Here is a 10,983-nt window from a genome sequence, read left to right on the forward strand (position 1 = left end):
ATATTATATTTGATATAATATAAACTATAGATTATATGTTATATTAGATATAACACATAGTATAATGCATATTATATAGTAAGTTAGTTATTATATAATTATATATTAATTAAATTAAAAATTATTTTAATTTAATTTAATTTAAATTAATTGAAGGAGGGAGTTATGAAAATAACTCCACCATGATTCTCACATACAAGATTGTGGAAATGGGAAAGTTGAGAGAGTGGTCTTTTTTTCTTACTCTTGGATGATTACATACAGAATTGTTGATCTCTGTGTGATCTCTCTGAAGAAAAAAAATCTTACGAAAGACCACCATTCTCGTGATTCTCATCCCTATAGAGAATATCAAGGAATCCTTGTGATAGTGTCCAATCTAATTGGTTATTGAAGGTGCTGTTTTTTTTCTGAGAGTTCGTGATCCAAAGGTTTCAAGTGTTTGTGATCAAGAAGAATGATTCAAGAAGAATTGTGACTTCAAGGGTAATTATCTAAACCTAGTTTCCTCTCTTTTCTGTTTTAAGCATGCTATAAATCTAAATGCATATGGTTTCTGTCCTCTGTAATTTTACGTTTCTGTGAAATATTAAAATTGGGATCTGATTACGCTTCTGCACGGTTTTCGCAAACCTTCAATTGGTATCTGAGCATAGGTTTTTTAGTCCCAATTTTCAATTTTTCGGAATTAAATTCAGAGTTATGGTGGGTTTTCGGTTATATGTTGAATTCATGGATGATTAATGTTTTTTTTTTTTTTTTTTTTTGCAATTTTGGATGTTTCGTGATTGGTCTTTAGTTTTGTTGCTTAATTTTAAATATTTGGTATGTAAGGGCCCGATGTTTTTGGGCATATTCGCTATTAAGTCTATAATTTTATTAGTTCGGATTGTTCATGAATTGTTCCGACAAAGATCTAGAGGTTTCAAGGCCAAAACGAAGGAGAGATCAAAGCAAAATTCAATCTATACAGCAACTCCGCGATGCTCCGAACATGAAGACGGGGAGCAGACCGATTTTTTGGTGGACAGTTCGTGGTCCAGCGGTTTGAACCGACGATTCGACTCCCCCAACGATCCAGCAGTTGTTTTTCTCATATTTTTTAATTATTATTTGTAATAATTAGTTTTTTAATTCATTAAATTAATATAATTGTTATATGAATTTAATTAATTATTATGAGTCCAATCCTAATCCAATTTATTGTTATTTAAATTATGCACTGGATGTATGATTTTGTTTATAATATATGTCACTTCGTATGTCATGGAGATAAAATCCCACCATAGATTATGCATTATTCGTGCATCATGATTATTATAAATTATGCAACTATAAAGGACCTTTGTCTATGGTCGATTATGCAACTATATTGGTTAACGTTAAAAAATAAATTATGCAACTATATTGGTTAACTTTTAAAAAAATAAATTTGTAACAAATGTATCTATAAAGGATCTTTGTCTATGGTCGATTCTGTCTAGGCTAGGGTATTGATAACTTATAGAAATACAAGTTATTATTCTTTGAAAGTTGGAATAATTAGGATTAAAATGATGAAAACACATTCATAATAAAGGGAAAACGTATGGAATTACATATATGTGATAAACTCATGCAAAAGTACCCTTTAAGTAGAAATTGCATCACTAGCGTACTTTAATGCAGGAATCAGGATATTTACTAAGTGTTGCAAACAAAACCAACGCAAAAAGCATGCGTCCAGCTAAGTCGACGCATGCTAGATACATTTGACTCATGCAATTAACATTAAATCACAATTTGTAAGCACAGGTGACTGACTGGTGACATTTGAACGATGCAGAATTGCAGACGGCTAACTCAGGGTATGGAATTTAACGCGGTCACATTACCAAGTGGCTAAGCTGATTGCCTATACAAGGAGAAGCTACCTGCAGATGAAGAGTTAGCCAGTTAGTTAGTTAGAGAGTTAGACAAACACTAAGAAAATCTATAGATCCATCGTTGGTAACGATTTCCATTTTCCATCGTTGGTAACGAAGTGCTGTCAGAGAAAAGTTCAAGAGACATCTCCTTCATCCCTTCCACATAGTTGTTAACAGCAACCACAAAAACGAGCCAAAGGGAACAAAAGATTGAACCATGTAGCTTGACTCATATCCATTACTTAGCATTTTCATTTATTATCTTCCTTGATTGAACTGAGATTCTTTGTAACAAAATATATTTCTTCAATTCAATATCCATTTCAACCATTTTCACATCTCCATCTGTTAAATTACTAAGTTGTTTGTGTGTGTGAAGTTTACTTGTTTGATATGTGCTTAAACCATATTGCTTGAATCCACCTGATAAGTTGATTGAAGTAAAAACACTTAATTACTCGAGAGAGTACGTATTTATGGAACTCATCAAGTTAGGAAGTCAAGTAATTTTAGAGATAAAGTTATTCAAGAGGTGTTGAGCATAACTTGAGAACAAACTCTGAACACATCGCACACATACACTTAGATTTTAGCAGGCATCTTTACCATTTCCATCTCATTTTCACTGTGCTTACAAAGGCTTATTGTTATAACTAAAAAATCAATGCATACTATCTAACACATGATCCATTCATCTATGTACCCTTTAACCCTTTATTTGAACTCTCACTTCCTCTTACGAACGTGCTAAGTAGTTTAGTGTACATAACAAACACATACAGTTAATTAGTAAAACCACTGCAAACAGATCAGTAGACCATCTTGCTTTAGTCTACACTAGATTCCCAGTGTTCGACCTGAGTTTACCAAGACACTTAAGTTAGATTTATACTTGTGTATAGCTTAAGAAAACCTGTATGCAACTGCCAAGTGTGCTTGATCATAAATTTATCATTTTTTTCCACATACCATCATTTTCACACCAAGAAATAGATCGATCATTTTTCCACAATCGCATTCTCATAATCAATCATCTTCACAAGAGCAACACGAACGCCAATAGGTACTTAAGCTAACGGAAACGAAATACCCTTACCTGAAAACTAGCCTAGAAGGTGAATTAAATAGATTTGTTAAAAACATGCAATGATTAATTAAAGTTTATTAAAGAGTTTAATGAACAATAATCAATATTGCTTAACTATCCAAAGTAAATGTTACATTGGGCAAAGTAAATAATCACTTACTAAAAATAATTAGTCGTATTTTTCTAAGTTAATTAACCCTAGGTAAAACACTCAGTTGGAGGAAAATGGGATATATGATACTTTATTTTCCCTACCATATTTCTCCTTAAAAGTTCACACTGTGAGATCTATACTCAGCCTCGAGGCACCTTTGCTTGTGTCCCCCTATGGGTGGTGTTGGTATAGGTCAATATCGAGGTGAATTGAGAGAGTGTTTATAATAAGTGTGAGCGGGACGTGTGTCAACACATCCCACGGTATTTCTCATTAGTTTGGAGTAAACTTCCATACTCAATCTCGAGGCACCTTTGCATGTGTTCCCCTACGGATGGAATTTGCATGAATTTTTACTCAAACTCTAGAAATAAATAGAATTGCTTTAGTTTTTGCCACATTCGGTTTTTTCCTAAGGTTGGCTCATTATAGCGGAACTCTAGAATCTAAAATGAAGGGTGGCACTTACAAGAAAAATGTTGAGCTAGTTAACAATTTTCTTGACCAAACAATAAAACTAATAATTATAGGAACAAGAGTTGTTCTGGTGTAATTATTGGTTGAGATAGTCTCAATTCAGTGAAGGAGTAATGGTTCACCCCATGGTGACTTTTACCCTACTCCAGTGAAGCATCATTGCAAAATAGATATCACAAAGGGGACATTAAATTGTTTTGCTAAATTGATTGGTTGTTTAAAATGGGTAGTGCTTGTGTAACTAATATAGATAAATTGTATGTTTCAGCAATATTCAAAATGGCATCCGCTACTTTAAACATGCTTGTCGCCATTAAGTTTAACAATGATAACTACGCACGGAAAAACACTATCAATACAGTTCTAATCATCAATGGCCTACAATTTGTCCTGGTTGAGGAGTGTCCTCAAGTCCCATCTGCCACGGCCACCTGAAATGTTCGAGAGGATATGAGCGATGGGTCTGGGCAAATGAAAAGGCCTGAGCATACAACTTGGCAATTCTATCTGAGGTCTTGGCCAAGAAGGATGAGCCTATGCTCACTGCTCGTGAGATCATAGAGTACCTGAGGGGAATGTTTGGACAGTCGTCCACTCAGCTCAAGCATGATGTGCTCAAGTACATTTTTAATGCCCGCATGCCAGAGGGGGCCTCTATTCGAGAACATTTTCTGAACATGATGATCCACTTTAATGTGGCGAAGATAAATGGGTCTGTCATTGATGAAGCCAGTTAGGTTAGCTTCATCCTGGAAACTTTACCTGAAAGTTTCCTACAGCTGCATAACAATGTTATTATGAATGGGATTGGCTACAACCTAACCACCCTGCTCAATGAGCTACAGATTTATCAATCATTGATGAAAGTCAAGGAATGGTGAGGTAGATGTTTCCTCGTCTTCAAAGAAGTTCCACAGAGGTTTGACCTCTAGAACCAAGTTTATACCCTCTTCTTTCGGCACCAAAATCTGGAAGAAGAATAAGGGAGGCCAGGGGAAGGCTAACCCACCAATTGTTGCCAAAGGGGTAAGAAAGCCAAGATTACAAAATGAATATGTTTCCATTGCAACCAACAAGGACATTGAAAGAGGAATTGTCCTAAACACTTGATGAAGAAGAAGAAGGTCTAGTAAGGTAAATATGATTTACTTGTGTTGGAAACTTGCTTAGTGGAGGACGATGATTCCGTCTAGATAATAGATTCAAACGCCACAAACAACGTTTGTTCTTCCTTTCAGGGAATTGATTCTTAACGGCAGCTGGCAATTGGTGAGATGACGATGCATGTTAAAACTAGACACGGAATCGTATATTTTATTGGAAAATGTATATGTTGTTTTTTAGTTGAAAAGGAACTTAATTTCTATAAAGTGTTTAATTGAACAATCTTACTTTGTAAACTTTTCTGTAAATAAAGCTTTTATTTGCAAAAATAGTGTTGAGATTTATTTTGCTAAGTTGGAAGATAATCTTTATGCGTTAAGACCGTTAGCAGTAAAAGTCCTCCTTAATACTGAACTGTTTAAAACTGCAGTTACTCAAAATAAAAGGCATAAAAATTCTCCTAAAAAAATGTCCATCTTTGGCACCTAAGATTAGGTCACATAATAGGATTGAGAGATTGGTTAAGAATGGACTTCTAAGTGAGTTAGAAGAAAATTCTCTACCTATATGTGGGTCATGCCTTGAAGGCAAAATGACTAAGAGATCTTTTACTGGAAAAAGTCACAGAGCCAAAGAGCCCTAACTTGTATGTTCGGACCTCTATGGTCCTATGAATGTTAACGAAAGAGAAGGGTTTGAATATTTCATCACCTTCACTAATGATTATTTAAGGTATTGGTATGTTTATTTAATGCAACATAGGTCTGAAGCTTTTGATAAGTTACAGGAGTACAAGATTGAAGTTGAAAATGTATTAAGTAAAACAATAAAAGCATTTTGATTTGATCGAGGTGGAAAGTATATGATTTTGAAATTCTAAAACTATTTGATAGAATATGGAATTGTATCTCAACTCTCAGCACCTGGTACACCTCAACATAATTATGTATCAGAAAGAAGAAATAGAACCCTATTGGACATGATTCTGTTTATGATGAGTTACGCTTCCTTACCTAACTCTTCTGGGGTTATGCAGCACAGACTGCTAATAACGGGTAGAAATGCATGTTATTACAGCGTAAAGTTATAAAACAATGTAGGATTGTGACGATAAAAATATATAATATTGCGTCCAAAAGCATTAAGTTGCAACATTGCGATCGCATGCATCCATCGCATTAAAATAGCTAACTTACGTATTTTATGCAGGAAAATGCGTTGAAGCAAGGTGGAAATGCGATCCGAAGAAATTAACGTCCGAACGCATTAAGAGATTACGACCGCAAGGCTATGCGATCATTTGCACTCACAAAAATCTACTCAAGAAGGTAGCCGCATAGAGCCGGCGCATCAAGATGGGCACATCTAGGTGAAAGCTTAATAAATCACGATGGGACAGAAAGCTAATGACGGTCGATTCCAAATTAAGTTGACAAGTCGTTAACGACATACTGTAGCAAGTACACTCAACTTTTCGGTGACAAATATTCGGCGCATTAAATAGAGAATTAATGACAACTTATCAGTGCAATCATTCGAGAGAAAAAGTTCTTCATCCTAAAGCTCTATAAATACCGAAGACCACCTTCGTTTAAGGAGTTCAGATAATTCGCTCAGTCTAGAGAGCTACCATATAGATAGAAGTTAGCCTTGTTCATAGTTTTCTTTTACTTAGAGGCGGAAGCGAGTGAAGGAAGATTACACCGAGAGATCGTCCTAGTGAACTCGAAAGAGTACCGAGAAGCGTAGAAAACAGAGAGAGGACCAACTCTTGCAGAAGCAAGAACATCTTTTGGGCAGCAAGATATTGCTATCAGGCTCTCTACCCTTATTTTTCCATTGCCATTTTGTATTCTGAACTCATCTATAAAAATGGAATTTGCATCTTTATATCTGTCCACTCTCTTTACATTACGCATGAGTAGTTAAATCTGCCGAATGGGTTGAAGAGCACTTATCTAGCATAACCTGGGATCTTCACTTTATGCGATCATCTTGTATTATATATGCGTCATTCGTCCTCTATAGATACTCCGGAGGGTAGTCTAAGGATAGAATCTAGGCTTGGAAAAGTTAGATTAGAATCTAGGCTCGGAAGAGTCAGATTAGAACCGCATAATCAATAGATAGAAGCTTAGGAATAAGTTATGTTTGCTATTAACGCATCGCATGCACTCTAGAGAATGGATATGATTGTATACAGTCACCTTGTCTATGTGTGCATCTTTCATCATCGCATAGGCAAGAAGTAGAGACTTAGTAATAAGTTCTATAGACATCATCGCATACATAGCATGCGTCCTAAAACTATGAGCTATCGCATTTGCATTGGAAAATGAATTGTTGTCGCATGAGTGTAGCATGATCGCATAGCTTGAACGCATTCCCGGGAAACGCTAGCTAAAGACCTTTTCAACCTGTTCCACCGCATACTTATTGTATCTTTCGCATAATTAACTCTTTTCTCAAATCCGCCGCATACACTTTATACCTTAAACGCAAACCAACCAACACTTTGATTTATTTGTTACCGCAAAGTAATCGAATTATACCATCGCATACTGTGTTCTTAGTCCCTGTGTTCGACCCTGGGCTTATCAGACAACTCAGTAGGATTTATACTTGGGTCTTGCTGAGAAAACTTGCTTGCACAACGCATATTCCCCCATTGCATTCTACACCATTATTTTATCGCATTAAAAATGCATCAACTGCAACCTATATTTTGAACTAGATTCCATCCGAAAGCATTACTGGAACACCTATGGAATTGTGAAATGATCGTAAAGGTAGTTTGTGTCATTTTAGGATCTAGGGTTGCCCAACATATGTACTTGAGGATAATCCTAAGAAGGTGGAACCTCGTGCAAAATTGTGCATATTTGTAGGTTACCCCAGAGGAAGGAGAGGTGGTACTTCTACGATCCTAAAGATAATAAAGTGTTTGTGTCGACAAATGTTACATTTTTAGAAGAGAACCACATTAAAGAGCATATACCACACAGTAAGATAGTGTTAACTTAACTTTCCACCGAAACTACTGAACCTTCAACAAGAGTTGTTGAAGAACCAAGTATATCGACAAGAGTTGTTGATGTTTGTTCATCTAGTAGATCACATCCACCTCAATCGTTGAGGGAACCTCGACATAGTAAGAGGGTTGTGAACCTGCCTATACGTTATATAGGTTTAACAGAAACTCTAGTCGTTATTTATAATAGCAATGTTGAGGATCCAATGTCCTACAAAAGGCAATGAATGATGTTGATAAAGATGAACGGATCAAAGCTATGGATCTCAAAATGGAGTCTATGTACTTCAATTCTGTTTTGGATATTGTAAATCAACTTGACAGGATAAGACTGCCTTTTTGAATGGCAATCTTGAAGAGACGGATATATGCAGCAATATGAGGGATTCATAACCCAAGGTCAAGAGCAAAAGGTTTGCAAGCTTAATCGGTCCGTTTATGGATTGAAACAAGCTTCTCGATCTTGGAATATAAGATTTGTATCAAATCTTATGGCTTTGATCGAAATGTTAATAAGCCTTGTGTTCACAAGAAAATCATCAATAATTTAGTAGTTTTTCTAATGTTGTACGTAGATAATATTCTACTCATTAGGAATGATGTAGGTCTACTGATTGAAATTAAACATTTGTTGGCGACCCATTTCCAAATGAAAGATTTGGGAGAGACGTAGTTTGTTCTAGGTATTCAAACTTTTAGGGATTGAAAGAACAAAACACTGGCCTTGTCTGAAACATAATACATTGACAAGATTCTTGTCAAGTATTCGATGCAAAACTCTAAGAGAGACTTGCTATCTTTCAGGCATGGAGTTGTTTTATCTAAGAAACAGTGTCCTAAGATACCTCAAGAAGTTGAGGAGATGAAACGAATCTCTTATGCATCAAGTATTGGTAGCTTGATTTATAGGATGTTATATGCTATAATGTCAGTTGAGCTATGTTTGCTTTAGCACATACAAATATATGTTTGAAATATTGATCCTTAATCTATATTATGATATCAGTTGAGCTACACTTGCTTTAGCACGTGTAAATGTATATTCAAAATTTTGATTTCTCAACACCAACACATTAATTGCAAGAGTAAACCAAAACAAAATTTTGATTTCTCAACACCGACACATTAATTGCAAGAGTAAACCAAAACAGGCAGAAAAAGAAGATTTGTGATCGAACATATTAAATTTATGTACCTAACATATGAAATATATAAACCTAATAGTAACAAACATATCAAATAAATATACCCGCAATCGGAATAATATACCCAAAGCACATCCACCCAATAAATATAATATTCCAACATATTGCTAGGGCATGTGAAATTAATTTTAAAAATATAAATGTGAGTAATGAGTGGTCGTCATCTTATGATAATGTTTAGGAATTGTTTGCTCTTGTTGAGAGTCGAACTCAAGACCTCCCGCTTACTAAACGGGTGCTCTAACCAACTGAGCTACAAGAGCTTGTTGACTAAAGAGTAATTATATTTACATATCTAATCAGAATAAAAGAAAGAAGCAAAAAAAGGTACGAACCACATTAAGCTAAAACTAATGTAAAAATTAATACAGAGAAGGTTGCAGCATCTAAAAATTGCCACCTCAAATATGTCATCATTTTTTTCGTTAGTCAATTACCGGTCAATTTTAACTTAGAGACCATTTAAATTTATTTTCTAAATTTTAGGGACTAAAGTGTCTATCTTAAAAATTTTATGAATCGAATAGGCATTAAACTCTAATATTAAAGACCAAAAGTATATACATTTTTTATATTATTTATTTATTTTATTTATTGTTCGGTTTAGTTTGATTCGATTTTATAAGTAGTTAATTCATGAGTATTGATTTTAAAAAAAAAATTAACATGAAGGCAACCCCTTAACTTTGATATTTGTGTCCATTTGGTCCTAGAATTTTTCAAAAGTATCTATTAAGTTTTTAAGCTTGCAAATTTATGCTCCAATAGGTTCTCAAATTTCAATTTTGTGTATCATAAATTTACTTTTTATCTTGGAATTTTAAGTTTAGTTTTCATTTGATCCTTAGATTTTAAGATCTTATACTTTTAGCCTTGAAATAATTATGATATGATGATTTTAAATTAATTAAGAAAAAATTTAAACTTAAAATAAGGAAAAAGAATATATTATGGTTTTTGTTGATTTTTTGGTCCTTAATCTTAAATTATTAATGTTTTAATGATAACAAACCTACTTTTATTTTTTGACAATTTGAGTGCTTTGAAGTGTCAATTGTATAGAGCTTGAAACAACGATCCCAACACATTTTAAATCACTTAAACTATAGCTCAAGTAAAGAAGATGTAGCCGAAACAAGCATAACGGAAAAATCTCATGCCGATGACATGGCAAAAATTCTCTCGTCTAAGTGGACCAATTGAAATGTGCCACTTATAGCAATAAAGGAGTGCACACTAAAGGAAGCCCAAGGTCCATAGCGGAAGCAGAATCGGTCTCAATTTTTATTTTTTTTACAGAATTGTAAATTTTACATAACAAGAGATTATGCATAAACAATGAAATTTTACAGCATGCAATTAATACAGAAAAGAGATTAGGGTAAGAAATCACATCACCCTTGAAGAATCGATTCTTCTTTTAAATCCTCCTCTTCAATCACGAACAACCATAAACAATACGTACAGTATTCCCAAAAAAGTGAATACCACCATAAGAACATCCTCTATATTCTTCTTAGGGTAGAGTGAGAAAATCAGGTGTTGTGAGCTCTGAATATTTTTGGGAGAGGGAGAAGAATACTTTTTAGAGGATTTTTCTCAAGAAAGTAGTAACCAACGTTGGGAGAGTTCTTCTTCAATCAAATTCCACAAAGTGTCTCTGTTGAAGAAGAAAACGTGGAATAAACTCAAAGTTGCTACCACGTCTAAGAGTGTTTGAGAGATTTAGGGGGAAGGAGTTAGAAATAACTCCCTCCATTTTAAATTTAAAAAATTTAAAACAAATTTAAATAAACTAAAATATATATATATACATATATATATATATATATATATATATATATATGTATATATATATATGCAATTATACATTAACTACCTTAATATATAACATATATATATTATACTCTATGTTATATCCAATATAACATATAACTATAGTTTACATTGTATCAAACACAATATAATCTATAGTTTGATTTCTCTCAATCATTTTTTTATATTAAATTTAATTATAT

At 34.0% G+C, this 10,983-nt stretch overlaps 1 non-coding gene across 1 annotated transcript; it reads right to left on the reverse strand.

The window, feature by feature from the left end:
• Positions 1-9,154: 9,154 nt before the first annotated feature.
• On the reverse strand, positions 9,155-9,228 carry TRNAT-AGU (transfer RNA threonine (anticodon AGU)). The gene has a single exon. It is a non-coding gene; the product is annotated as a tRNA-Thr (tRNA).
• Positions 9,229-10,983: the final 1,755 nt, after the last annotated feature.

The sequence above is a fragment of the Benincasa hispida genome, chromosome 10 (genome assembly GCF_027475165.1).
Source record: "Benincasa hispida cultivar pf3 chromosome 10, pf3_genome.v1.1, whole genome shotgun sequence".
Taxonomy (NCBI): Eukaryota; Viridiplantae; Streptophyta; class Magnoliopsida; order Cucurbitales; family Cucurbitaceae; genus Benincasa; species Benincasa hispida.